Source organism: Neofelis nebulosa, chromosome 4 (assembly GCF_028018385.1).
Source record: "Neofelis nebulosa isolate mNeoNeb1 chromosome 4, mNeoNeb1.pri, whole genome shotgun sequence".
In the NCBI taxonomy this organism is placed as follows: Eukaryota; Metazoa; Chordata; class Mammalia; order Carnivora; family Felidae; genus Neofelis; species Neofelis nebulosa.
In genome coordinates, this window is record NC_080785.1 from 60,891,716 (window position 1) to 60,906,711 (window position 14,996).

General features: G+C 38.4%; 1 long non-coding RNA gene across 3 annotated transcripts in view; it reads left to right on the forward strand.

The window, feature by feature from the left end:
* The window catches only part of LOC131509333 (uncharacterized), a 263,716-nt gene that overhangs the window by 172,072 nt on the left and 76,648 nt on the right, over positions 1-14,996 (forward strand). For all 3 annotated transcript variants that reach the window (XR_009260438.1, XR_009260436.1, XR_009260437.1), the window contains 2 exons: positions 5,384-5,599; positions 7,130-7,322. This is a non-coding gene — a long non-coding RNA (uncharacterized LOC131509333). The remainder of the gene's footprint in view (positions 1-5,383; positions 5,600-7,129; positions 7,323-14,996) is intronic.

Sequence of the window (14,996 nt, forward strand, 5' to 3'; positions counted from 1 at the left end):
TGATATTCTGCCCATCTAGCATCTCACTGTGATTCCATTCAGTTGTCTTGCAAGTATTCCCTGCTGGTCAAAAAAGGGATCAGATGATGGAGTGTGGGTGACTTGTGACTGCTACCTATGCTGGAGGGATATAACTCTGAGGGTATGTGTTGATGACAATGCCTCAGCAGTAACTGTTCTGCAGATGAAGAACAATTTCTTTTTAAAACCAGTGTCATTTGTCATTAACTTTTTTTGGCAGAAGGATGAGACGTGGCTCCTGTACCTAATGAACTTACAATGTGGGTGGAAAAACAAAGATTGGCACAGAAACAAGAGATTACAGGTCAGGTTGTGAGTGTAGACCTGTCATTTCAAACCAAGGACATAACGCGATATTTCCTCTCACTCTTCGTTCCACATACATATATAATAAGGTATTATGTCAATTGTTTGAGAAAGTATTGGGATAATTTTTTGACATTGACAGTCACTTCCTTTACACTGGGCTCACCCATCTGAATTCTATATATTATTTCCTGAAGAAAACAATTCAGTAAATATAAATGTAGTTAATTATCCTTCTTTTGCAGTTCCTCTACAATCATGAGCAAAAGATTATAGATACTGTGTTTTATTTTTATAGAAAACATAGGCAAGGCTTGCGCCTTCTTAGAAATTTTGTGACTTCCCATAAACTACTACATTCTCCACATTCCAATTTTTTCAGTCGTTAATTGTGACCAAGAGTGAATGGCTTGACAGGATTTCGCTCGGGGCACTCTAAGCCACATGTTCATCTGCCCATTCATTAAACTTCTTAGTATTAAGAGTGAAGGAAGACACTAGGCTAGCACTTGTCACCATTCCCTAGCTTGCCACGGTCTTTGGTCAGCTCACATTGCCTCTTCACTTCTGAGTTCGTTAGAGTTGCCAACTGAGGCAACTGACTTGCTAAGAGAGATGGGGAGATCAGGATGAATGCATATTAAATTTCATCAAACTCTTCCTGGTGTCATAAAGTTAGCAAATGGCATTATTTATGGCATTAATCAGTGCATTTGTCCCCGCTCCCTCCTTTCATACTCATCTCCTGGAAAATGAACAAATCTTACCATGTATAAAGGTCAAAGATGAATAGTTTATTTGCATCCACCTCACTGGTCCTCCTAATTATCCCATGATGTAGGGTGAAGTTCATTCAAGTTTTCTAGGCTCAGAGACAAATAATTCCCCCAAATGCATGTGACCATCAAGTGTCAAACCTGGGTATTTGAACACTTCGAGTATGATTCTGGAGCCATAGCTTTTGCCACTTGACTATTCTTTCTTCCAAGGAAGAGCTATGGGATTAGAGACAGTTGGGAACACCGACCCAAATGAGGCAAAATGGCCTGTCTCAGAGACAAGTAGCACATACTCACACTCAACATTTGGTAGCCCCTCTTCTTTTCCTCCTCATTCTCTGGGTCTGGACTTTTCCTAAGTTGTTATTTGGAAGACCAACACAGGGAAATTATAAAGGAAGGTGTAAGTTTAAGTAATTTATGGAAAATGGCCACTACTCAGGGAAGGAAAAGAAAATGGCATCCATTGAATGCTGACATCTGTTGTTACAACATGTACCTCCTGCTACAGGCATTTGCCCACTTTACAGATGAGGCATTAGAGTTCTTTAGGTTTACCCCCTTGCATTGTTTCTGATGCTTAAATACAGATATTGTCCCTCCTTTCCAGATGCCCTCTGCCTAGTGAGAATTCAGATATGAACATATGAATTACCATAGACGGGAATGAAAGTGATGAAAGAAATATATACTGAAAAATCTATTTACTGAAACTTTTGGTTCATTCATTCAAAAACCTCCAGTAAAAATAATAGAAATAGTTTCATGAGATTCTTCTGAGTTCTAGAATTTTCCTTTGGAGAATAGGCCAGTTATGTTTTTGTTTGGAATTTAATTTATGGTAAGGTATTCAAAAGTCATTATTAATTTGAAGCTTATTCAAACAGTCGAAGAATGCCATAAAAATGATACTTTCTGTGGTCCTGGATAACTTCCTGCATAAAACCTCCATGGATGGCGCTGAACGCCTGACCATTTGCAGGATTAAGCAGGTATATCTTGAACAATTGTCTGTAGTCAGAGGCAGTAAAATCAAAGCTATGACGTTTTTATCCCATCAGGCTGTTCCAGATACTAGTTCCACCTTTTGACAGGATGCCAAGCAGTTGACCATTAAAACAACGTATCTGGCACCACGATATCTGGTTTTTGAAAAACTCATTCCAATAAAACAAAATAACATTGCACTTCAGTTTTCAATTGCTTTTCTTTTTTGATTGTCTTTGAACAGACACGTATTTGATTCACAGGATGCACTTAAGTTTAATGTTCCCATAACCACAGACAAAATTTTGTGCTATTTTAAATAAGTTTTAATAGAAAGCATGGATGATAGTAAGAAACATAGTAAAACCTAGTGACTTCCTGATACATCTATAAACTGTGAGCTATTTTGGGAAAATGTAAAAACAATGCACAAAGAGACCCCACCCCCAAATCAAGTCCCAAATAATCTTGAATGAAATATAATTAGAAGGAGGAGTTGAAACAAACAAACAACAAAAAAAGCAAATTCTGTGACCAAAGAAATATTGATACTATTCTCAAATGTTAATGAAATGCAAATCTGTGAAGATGAACAATGTCACCTTGAAATGACATTATCAATTTTAGCAGACAGTGCAAGTAGTCATCTAATTGATGACCATAAGGAAGATTTCACAGTATTATGAAACTAAATGTATGCATTTTACAAGGAAGAAAATGAGTACAAGAGAAGCTAATTCTACTCATAAATAATATTACAAAGTTCCTTTTTAAATAAAGAAATGTTTTGTTATACCTGCTATGTCTTAGAAAGACATGTTATAATGTTTTTTTCCTCAGTTTCCACAGAGTAGAAACTCATGCTTTCCCTTGCTCCCAAAGCAAGGAAACAAGCCCATTCTTTCCATTGGCATTCCAATTCACTATCCCCCCCCACAACATATCACCTCTTTTACTATATCCAGATTGAGGGTTTTGAAAATGTAAACCAGTCCTCCTGTCTTAGAAACATACATAAGAAGTCTTTCTTTAAAAAAAAATAATAAAAAAAAATAAGTAAACTTTTTTTCATATTGGGATCTAGGGCACTGTAAGAAAGGTATTCCAATTGATGGCAGAAAGCCATTATGAGGAAACAAACTGTATATAAGCATGGGGACACAGCCTTTGTAGCTCTGAAATAACTTACACAAAGAACTCATATATAAATTTGGCTCACCTCAGCAATGCTTTTTCTTTAAATTACACAGAAATCTGAAATGCATTGGGTGTATGTAAGGGCAAACTGTGGCCCTGAGTAAAAATGTGTATTTAAAAGGGGAAATGTGGAAGTAATTATTACCTTGATGTATTTACCAGAATGCACAGAATGTATTCAGCATGTCTCGCTTGGGCATTGAGGGTTTCGCAGAACACCTATGACTCTAAAACTCCAGCATTTGGCATCATGTGATCCGGGAGTTAGTGATAAACTACCTTTACCCAGGCACTGTTGTCTTGGAAAGCCTCAAGGAGCCAGGCTGCTGAGAAGAACTGAAATCATTATTTGAAATGAATGAGTCAGTCTTCTCTGGTTCAAAATGAACAGTGTTGCAGGCAGGCACTTTCGAGAAATAAACAGGAACTTTTGTTTCCTTCCACATGGAGACTAAAAAAGCCAGGCGAAGCAAAGTGTGCTAAGTAATGGCAAAAAATTCTAGTTGGATTTCATGATTACTGTTGGGTCTTTAAATTGTACCTCTAAACCAAACATTCATATTTCCTGCAAACCAGACTTAAAAGGAGGCTTTGGTCAGTATTAAGAAGTGTCCATATGCCCAAGAGTGGGGAGTATGTGTATGTACCCATGGGTCCCAATGCGCTGGCTACGGTAGATATGCTGTGCAGGGTGACCTGAAGTGGGGAAAGTGTACAGTGGGAATCCAAGCCAAAGACCTTGAGGAAATGTCCAAAGTAGAAAGCTGATGAAAACATAGGAAAGTCCCTAATTTAGAGATGCAGAGACAGAGCTACAAGTGGGGCCCTGGGAAAGAAGCCACACTGAAGGAGACAGACCATAAACAACATGGAGTGTCCCCTCTGATTTCAGCACAAATCAGTGAGCATTTAGGGTTTATTTTAATGGGACTACAAGTGCCTGATCCATGAATATATAGAGCCAGCCAAATAGAACGGGATCATGAGATCTAAATGTTTGCATTTGTCTTGGCTTCTGGAATGGTAGATAATAACAATTGCCTTTTTACAGCAAAGTTCCAGGACACATTGCTACTCCTCCTGTTCCTCTGTGATCACACCTCACAGACTCTGTAAGTGAATTTGAGATTAACAGATACAAATAAAATGCTGAGCTTCTGAAGTGAGGGAGTTTTCAGGTTATAAAGAACCTTCAAATACCATACCTAGTAGAAGGGAGCAAGACTTAGTTCAGTCTAGGAAAGTACATAGCAGTTTTCTGCTGAGGACAAATGTTGGAAAGGCCATCCTAGGCGAAGAAGAAACACCATGTGTAAACAAACTAGTGTACCTAAGGAACTAGAGTGATTTATTATGGATGGACCACAGATTATTGGCAGGGAGTGGCAAAAGGCATGGTTAGAAATGTTCAGGCTAAGGCCAGATTCTAAAGGAACAAGCTAACCCATGTTATGGAATTTTAGCTTTATCTTGTAGGCCATGATGAGTGATTAATACTAATGGGATGATGGGGACGGGGTCAGGGATCACATGTTTCAGTGTATACTCCAGAAATCTACCTCTGGCAACAAGATGAATAGTTTGGAATGAGCAAACCTAGTGGTAGGGGAAATCAGTTAGAAAATGTTGCAATCGTTCAGTGAACAAAATAATGGATATTATGGAATAAGCAGCAACAGTAGAACAACTGAGATAGTGGACTCAAGAATATTCAGGAGAAAATGTGGCAGTACTAACAGAAATGGACCATCAGGGCCAGTGGGGTTGTTTGGTAGTATGGAATACAGGAGAAAAAGCAGATGTGTCATGGAGGAGGGAACAAAAGAGACAAGTTTTATTTTGAAAATGATGTGTCTGTGTGGCACATCTGGGTGCATTTGCTTGGGATCAGATGGAATTACTGCTTTTAGAATTAAATTCTATTCAGTTCACTTTTTGTTGCAAGTGACACAAGCCCAACTCTAACAAGTTTAAACCAAATGAACGGATTTATTAGCTTTTTCAAGGGGACACAGCTGGATTCAGAGATCTAAACATTATTCTTAGGACTTTGTCTCTTATTTCTCCTTACTTCTGTTTGGCTTCAATATCAGTGGCTCCTTTCAAGAGGCAGTAAGATGAATACGGTCAGCTCTACCCTTACACACTCTCGATTCCTGAGGAAAAGAACATGCTCTTCCTATTGTCTATGTCAAATTTCTGGATTCTGATTAGCCTGATTTGTCTTGCACCAATCCTGTTCCCAGGGCATGAAATACTTGGATTGTCCAAGCCAGGGTCACGTTCCCAACCTGGAGGCCAGGTTCCAGGTAAGGCACCCTGTCTGACCATCCCCAAAGAACTGCATGCGATTGAGAGAGGTGCATCTGAGTGGCAAATAATACACCTCTAGTGGAATGGCAATGAGACAACTAGACGTTTCTCCTGCAGTTGAATGTCAAGACTCTGGCAAGCAGTGAAGGTGACTTTAAAACATGTGAACAAGATAAATCTCTTCCGAGTTAGCCCTGCCTTCAAAGGCTCCAGAGCTTGGCCCGCACTATAAGGACAACCAAAACAGATCTCTAACACTAAAATTCAAGGACTTTTTAAGTTTCTTTTTGACCTTCCTAGGAAGGTTTTTAAAAGTTTGGTAACCAATTGGACAAACAAACAGAATTCCTTGGGAAGAATGTTTGGAACCAAACCACACCCCACACCCACTAAAACCCCCTCCCTCTGTCAACACACACACACACACACACACACACACACACACACACACACACACACGATGCAAGGCTGAGAGAAACCAGTGTAAGTGTTTGGGGGAGTGGGGGTGGACACAGGAGAGAAGAAGATCACAGTTCCTGGCCTGGAAGCCTGGGAAAGGAGCTGCTTTTGTTTAAGGCAGCTGCCTCCAATCACCCCAAAAGGTGTTTAGTCAGATTGGATTCTCCAAATAACTGAATTCCATCCCTCCCCCTGCTGGGGCTGTGTAGCTTTTGGAAGTGATTAGAACTGCCTGGAAACCCTGAGTTGGAAAGGTAAGCAGAATGGGGAGCTTGACTCAGTCCCATTCTGGGCTTGGGCAGATCCAGTGACTGCCCTGGCATCCTGGGCGCCAGACCATCCTCTGCCTTGCTCTGTGCCAGCAGATCCAGGTGGCTGCTTGGGTTCACAGGGAGCTTTGCAGCCTGGGGAGAGCAATACCACTTGAATCTCAGCTGCAGCGTGAGTGCAGGACTAGGCTTCAAACACTATAGTGCATGGCCATGACTATAGCCTGAAGGACAATTTTAAAATATTCAGACCTGTAGGATGTGGGCCTTGGACCCTGCAAATTTTAGGGGCAAACGTGTCTCTAGCACTAGCAATTCAAATCCTTTTATAGTGTAAGCAACACATACTTAAATCTAATTTCGATCATGGTGCAAAGAGAAATGTCTCTTTCCCAAAAGATGGTTTACTATTACTGAAGAAACATACTTTCAATTTCACTGGATTTGCCTTTTAATTAAGTAGGTTTGCCATTAACAGTCATATAGGAAAGGAACACCTGGATGGCTCATTCAGTTAAGTGTCTGACTCTTGGTTTCAGCTCAGGTCATGAGATTGAGCCCTGCATCAGGCTCCACACTGGGCATAAAGCCTGCTTAAGATTCTCTCTCTCTCTCTCTCTCTCTCAAGAAAGAAAGAAAGAAAGAAGGAAGAAAAGAAAAGAAAAGAAAAGAAAAAAGAAAAGAAAAGAAAAGAATCACATAGAATAATCCACCATGAGGAATACTTACAAATTGACTTATATTCTATTTGGTTTTACTTAAAAAGTATTTAATTAATTATTTAATTTTACTCACTAGATTACTGGGTTATTAAAAAAGGATAAAACACAAAAACCCAGTGAAGAATTATACAGGGCCAGGTCCCCAACAAAGGAGCTTCTGTCCACACGGAGTTTGGGGCCTGCCCAGTGGCACATGGCAGCGTTCTGGTTCGGCAACCTGGAAACTCCCAAATCCCATACTACTGGGATTTTTATGGAGGCCTTCTCAGGTAGGAATGATCAAATTTTAACTCTGTTTTCAACTCCCCTCTCCTCTCTGGAGAATGGAAGGTGGAGGGCTGAGAATTCCAAGCTTCAAATTATGGCTTGTCTTTCTGGTGACCGGCTCCCATCCAGGAAGCATCCAGAAGCCCATGCAGGTTCACCTCAAGAGAGCAACAGATACTCCTTGTGCTCTTATTGCTGAGGACCTTAACGAGTATGTTAAAGGCATATATTTGTGTTTTATTTTTATAATTTCTTTTAATATTTTTATGGGTTGAAATGGAGTTTTCAAGAATTTGTGTGAGATTTGGAATATTTCATTTACAGGGAAATTTGTCAGATTTCACCTATAGGTCAATCCTATGAACGATGATCGAGTAGGAACAAATTACATTCTTGCTGGGGTCACCTTCCAGTCACTTTTGAGAGTCACCTGTCAGAGTGCCTTTTGTAAGTGGTCACTTGCCTGCACTGCCCATTAGCCAATTTGTGGCCCAGCGCAGAGCATTCAGGAACTTTGCTACCTCACAAAGCTGATTTCCTGACGCATTCCGCTCTGTTGCAGGATTCTGGACCATCTTCAAAGGCCTTTGCCTGGTTTTTGTCAAAGCTTGAAAATGTGAAGGGGCAATAAATATGCAATCTACTTTAATTTATAATGTTATTTTAATTCTAAAAAGTGTCCCCAGATATAGTAAATACAGTTGGTGCTAGACTGATGGATAATAGAATAATTCTGCAAATAAAATACAGAAGAATAGGTTCCTTTAAGATAATGTATTTTGACTGGTGTTAGCTTCTAATATGGCAGATTGTGTTAGAGTTTTCAAAGCTGTTTGAAGTCTGTAGATGTTTTCAGTTTTAGTAACCTCAAAAACAGATGTTTAAAAAGTCTTATTGTGCTTTTGTACAAATGGTGTATAGGAAGAGTGTTTGCAGAACACAGATTACCTCAGCCCTGTCCTGTGAGTCTCTGTCTTCGGTTGTGTTTTTTATGGTCTGTGGTACATAAACTTTTTAGACAGTGGGAGGAGACAGTAGCTGAAATAAAATTAAGTTTCTTACCATGGGAGAACTTTTATTACAACTTCCTCTGTGACTGAGCAGAACCCAGAAAGAATAGACAGTCTTTAGCCACAGAATGCTCTTGAGGCATTTCTGAGAAATATATTTAATTTGTATAATCACTGGGTAAAAAAAAACTATTTCTGGTAAGTAGTCCACACATCTAAGTGCTGTCAAAACCACATAAAATTTGGGTTCAGATCAAACTGTATTCTTACTAACTATGTATTCTCAAAGGAATTAGAACACCATCTATGAATTAGGGAATAATTACTGACCCAATAAGGATATTCTGAGGAAGAAGTAAAGTAAACGAGTCACGAAATCCACATATAATAGGTGATCAGCACTAATATGAACGTATGTCTGGCCATGACTTCTCACACTATTCCAGTTAATAGTACTTGACATCTGACACATGTACCCACTTCAAAAAAGCAACAGTTCATCTGAAGCTTTGCAGAGATGAAACATAATAAATGCAGTACAAATTTAATGCCATATAAATGTATTTTAACTCATGTAAGCACTGGAAGAAATGACTATAAATACAGTATTTTCCCATTTTATTAAAATTTTTGTCTTTACCTCATGTTAATAAAATGTACATATTCATATATTAAAATCTGAATAGCTTTATTTCACTTGTTTGGAATTAAGATGCGGTTTTTCATTACTTTACCCCAATTACTTTATGATGTATTATTAATCTTTCACAGCTTGTTTTTTGAATGTTTATTTATTTTTGAGAGAGAGAGAGAGAGAGAGAGAGAGAGAGAGAGAGAGAGAGAGAAAGAGTGTCCATTTGGGGGGAAGGGGCAGAGAGAGAGGGAGACAGAGAATCCCAAGCAGGCGCCACACTGTCAGTGCAGAGCCTGACAAAGGGCTCAATCCCACGAAACATGAGATCATGACCTGAGATGAAATCAAGAGTCAGAGGCTTAACTTGACTGAGCGCCCAGGCACACGGCACTTCTGACCACCTAAACATTTTCTTCCTTGGCTCTCCTTTAGCATCAAATCTAAAATGTTCCAAGATGAACCTCAAGTTTATTATCCTTCTTCAACTTCTACCCCCAAACAGCCATTCCTTTTGCTATTGCTGTTAATGGTGCCTTTTGTCCACGTCACCTAAACTTGAAATTTCCTCCCTTTCTTTTAACTTCTTATCCAAACTGCTAAATTATTAAAATATTAACTTGAAATCATTTTGCCATGTAATTTATGTATATTATATATATGTACATATATATAATAACACATATATGTGTCTACATGTTAGAGCTTGCGTATATGTGTATATACACACACACTAGCTCTCTGTGTCCTATCATTTATATGTATGTACATATATACCTAACTATATATATATATATATATATACACACATATATACCTGTATATGTAAAGAGCAAGTATTTTGTTGTTACTATATGAGATACAGAGAACCTTACATTACAGAAGTAATGTTTCATTTATTCTACTCTTCCAATCATGAAGTTGATATTATGATTAGTTCCATTTTTCAGATAAGGAAAGAGTTTCTGGAACTTACTTAAGCTCAAACAAATAAGAAAGAAAAGAGTTGGGGTTTCAAATCCAGATCAGTATGACCCCAAAGCTTACATGATCTTCTATCTATTCCATCCCTCCGAATCACAATGTCACTTCTGTTCTTGAACCCGTATTAACCTCTATTACATTCTCTCCTTTCTGTACCGTGTGTTTTGCCCTCAATGCAATTTACAATTCATCACATGATTCATTCTCTTAAAACACAGTTCTATCTTGTCTTTCTTCTACTAAAAAATTGTGAATGGCTTCTTACTGCAAATTGCCTCTGTTACCTTTATGCCATCCCTCTATTAAGGTTCTCCAGAGAAACTGAACCAATAGGTGTGTATATCTAGAAACAAACTTATTTTAGGAAAGTGGCTCATGTAATTGTAGAGTTTGACAGATTCAATATCTGCCAAGTAGGCTGGCAGACTGGACACCCAGGACTTAGCCAGTTTTACAGTTTAAGTGCAAAGGCTGTCAAGGTTGAAGACACATGAAAGAAGAATTGTTGCAGATGAAGTCCAAAGGCAGTCGTTGCAGAATTCCCTCTTGCTGAGGGAGGTCAGCCTTTTGTTTAATTCATACCTTCAACCTACTGGATGAGGCCCACCCGCATTATGGAGGACAGTCTACTTTACTCAAAATCAATCAATTTAAATGTAAATCTCTTTCAGAGTAATGTTTGACCAAATATCCAGGCACCTTGGCCCAGTCAAGTTGATACATAAGAGTAACCAATATGGAAACTATTCAACAGGTTCCTTATAATTTAGCAAAACTGGGCACTGATGGGTATCTCAAACCACCCTATTATATCCTATCTTCTTCCTTTAATGGCACTATTACCTTCGCTTGAACAGCTCACTCCTCTTGCAACTTACCATTCGATAAAAAAACATGCTTAATGAATGAAGAGATAAATATAAGAAGAAAATGAAAAATAGCACTCGATATATTAAAGCTAGTATTTCCTGAAGTCATAACTAAATGAGGCTTTCCACAAATGCTAACCCAGCCACCAGAGTTATTTGTTATACAAACAGTAACTCTGGAATTTTGCCTTTTCATCTGAAATGTAAAGTGATGAGGAACACAGCATCACTGGTCAGTAAAACTTTCTGTGATGATAAAGATACTGTGGCCTGTACTATCCAACATGGTAGCCACTAGCCACATGTGGCTATTAAGCACTTGAAATGTAGTTAATTAAAATAGTTAATTAAATAGTTAGTTTTACTAATGAATGCAATTTTCTCATTTCATTTAATTTTCGTTAATTCAAATTAATGTGGCTATATATGGCCAGTGACTACTGCGAGCAATGCATGACTCAACAATCTAGAGAGTCTCCTAATTTAATTCTTTTTAAAAATTCTGTCATAGTATTTAATTCTGTGTAATCAGATAGGTTGGAAACTTAAATCTCCATAGAAATACTGTTAAATAGAGATTATGAAACTGACAATGGAATTTTCTGGAAAATAGCTCAATCTGTATTTGGTGTAAGATATTCCTATGTGACAAAACTATTTAATAATGATGAGGAAAAATGCACACAATTCACTTTACAGTGTAAAGTGCTTCATACCTTAATTTCTATATTAGCAAAACAGAGCTAAAAATAAATATTTTATTGGTGTAATCATGGGCACCAAATGGAATAATACATGTTTTAACAGTTTTTAAGCACGTAGCAGATCCTCAACGTAGTGTTTTTCTCCCCGATAAATTTTTTAAGTTAATTTCAAAAATGTTTCCTATATAACCGTATGATAGTCTGAAGGGTAATCTTTGTTTTTATTTCTTATTGACTTTGGTTTTGTTTCTTAAAAAAAAAATTAAGCCACAAAGAACAACAATAAAAAAACCACAGTGCCATATAAATCACAAGTCAAAGCAGGGCAGAGTTCAAACACTAAACAAAAGAAAAACATTCTTCACCTTGAAGGCCCTTTTTTTCCCAAGCCAGCAAGCTAAAGGATTTCTCCATCCCTGTTGGTGCTGGCAAGGACGCCACAGCCTATTTGTTTTCCTTCTCATCTCCCTTTGCTTCAAGTGCTCATTTCTAAGCCTTGCCACCGGAGATCCTGGCCCCTATCCTTTGAAAGAGACCCTATCATTTAGGAAAGGACTTGGGGCGGCCAGGTTGCCTAGCGGCTCCATGCCCCCGCAGGACTGCCAAATATGTGGGAGTAACTTCCTGTTCCTTAGGGGCTGTGCCCTGGCACCCTCATTGCCAACAGCTGTGTGGGGTCTATTCTCGCCAGGGCCCTCCCATGCATTGCTGAAACATTCTTGGAAAGCCGAGTTCCAAAGCTAAACAAACAGCACAGATAAAGTTTGCAACAATATGCGTTGGCATTTTACAGCATGGTTATGAGGAGCATTTAGAGAAAGTATAACACACCTACTAACATTCACACTCTACAACAACAATATCGTCCCCAAGGATAGGAAACCTACACGTGTACTGGTACAGAATTCTCATTTGAAGTAGTCCTCCACAGAGATCCTTATTTTAAAGGAGCCATCGAGTTTCCTGTTATTGTCTTTGCTTTTCTTTTTCGAATCTCCAGACTCAGAATATTACTGATGCCCCCCATCGGTGGAAGGACTCTCTCCTCACACCTCCTAGTATTCGCAAGGCTTGTGAAAAATGAATTTTAGTGTAAAACTTGAAAAACATAATTTAACCAGAATAATTAGTCAATACATATTGCTTCAAGTAAGACTCATTGTCATAAAAGTGGTGCATTGAGGAGCAAGGTCATAAGCTGTTGGATAGGTCTCAGTTTACGCTTACATGTGCAAATATCTCTCTGTCAAGGGACAGAAAGTACGCCGCTTCCTTTAAGAATCTTTTCTAGTTTTCTAAGCCCTCTTACATTCAAGAAGCACATGCTCAATTCAGTGGCAACTTGAAAACGTGTGACAGATGTATAATAAAATACCGTACCTATGCTCACACTAAGGGCTCAGAAGGAAAATTAAATCTTTCTAAGTAGGAGAGTTCAGGCAGTCATTTTTTCCACACTTTCCTGTATGTGCTCCAAACTCTGGAATGTACTGAGGAATGCATATTGAATGATTTGGTACAGATATTTTTCTTCAGTTTTTCTTCAGATTTTATTGCGTTCACAGGGAAATATGAAATCACTAGGTTATCTTATCCATAGGTTTATATAGAAATGAAATAATGTGTTTAATACTTAATGGATGTGTAAGAAGGAAAATGTTTTTCTCCCTGAAAAAAAAATCAAATACAGTTAATACCAGTTATAATGCACCTTCCAAAACCTTATGTTTGGTTTAGGCTGCAGAGCTGAAAATCAAATCAAATCACATCTTCCTTCTCTATGGCAAGATACAGCAATGGTTCATTTATCAGGCATTGTTAAAAGATGAAGTGCTCCATGTAAAAGAAGTGCCCAGACATGAATTTTATTCCTTTATGTGTAAATTGAAAAGGAAAAACACACAAAAAAACACACTAAAAATATATATTATATGTTGCCCTCCTATGCCATATGCCCAGAATATAATTTAATCAATTTTGAAACTAAGCTCAGGCACTTATTAAATAACTTTGGTAAGTTAGTAAAACCCAGTTCAGCCATTTACTAGTTTTATAATTTTGGCAAATTAGTTAGCCTCTATTTTCTCATCTGTCAAGCAGAGATCATTATACCTATGTCACAGTTTGAATTAGCTAATCTATATAAAACACCTCATAAAATGTCCAACACATAGACCTACCCAGCGTAACCTCTTGGCCAACCCTGTGGATTCTACACAGACTGTCTGGATTTGAATCTGCGTTTGTTACTTCCTAGCGAGCAAACTGGAGCCATGCTTTTAACTTACCCTCGCTGTGCCTCAGTTTCCACATCTATAAAATGGAGATGATAATAATACATAAGGATATATAAGTAATACACATAAAGCCTTTAGAGCAGTGACTTACATACATAAGCAGGGTTCAATCACATTAACTATGATTAATGTTTTCTGAAGCATTTCTAAATGATCCAACTGTATATAATTTTGGCAGATGTGTGTGCGTGTGCATGTGTGCGGTGGGTGTTGTATTATTTTTCTCTGGTTACTTACTTTGATTCTCTCACTAATCTCTCCCTAAATATCAGCCATAAAATGTCCTCGGAAGTAGATCCATGTCCATTTCCAAGCTTTGGCATTTTCTGTGTTTGTCAATTTGTTTTGTTTTTCCTTCTTGTTTTCATTGGAAAACATCATACTCAGTCAAATACTGGGGAAAGACTAGGGTGGCTGAGGAAATGATAGGTCCCTTCAGAATCTGCCAACAGAATCTGTAGCAAAAGTGGTGACTTAGTAAGAAGTTGTTGTCACTTAAGCAAATAGTAAAAAGAAACTGTAGTAGCAAATAAAATGGGTGTTGTCAGTATATTAAATTCAGATTTTTACAAGAATGGTCTCTGCCTCTGTGTACTCTTCTCCAAAAGCAAGGTTTTGATGGGGAGAAGGGTAAGAGGATATGCCCACCTGATGTCCACATTCTCCCTTTCTGACTCATTCTCCTGGTGCCTGCCCATCGTTCCTCAGCCTACTTCCACATTACTGTACTGAGATATACTTCTCTAGACCCAAGGGGTGGCGGTGGGGAAGCTCTGTGTTGAAATAAGAATAAAACTAGGATGCCTGTCCTGTCCACATTTATGTGCTTGGGGAAACCTCATGGTGGGTGGGAGACAGCCAGGCCTGAGATACATTGGAGGCCAGAGGGCAGCAGACTGGCTTCCCTACATTTCCACATTTAAGTGTGAACTTTGAATCTGCATCCCTGCATCATTGTAAAGTACGTATATCAGGGTAGAAAGATATAACATGTTTAAATAATAGCTTACGTGTTTGATTTAGAAGTTTAAAATATTAGACTATGGTATGTTGATCTCCATTTATACTCCTGTTTCAGTCTTCATAAATAAGAGGAGGCCTGTCTAAATTTTCCAACTGGGATGCTTCTTAATATTTGAAGATTTGAAACTTGGAGACAGAGGGCATAGTTTCACTATGGC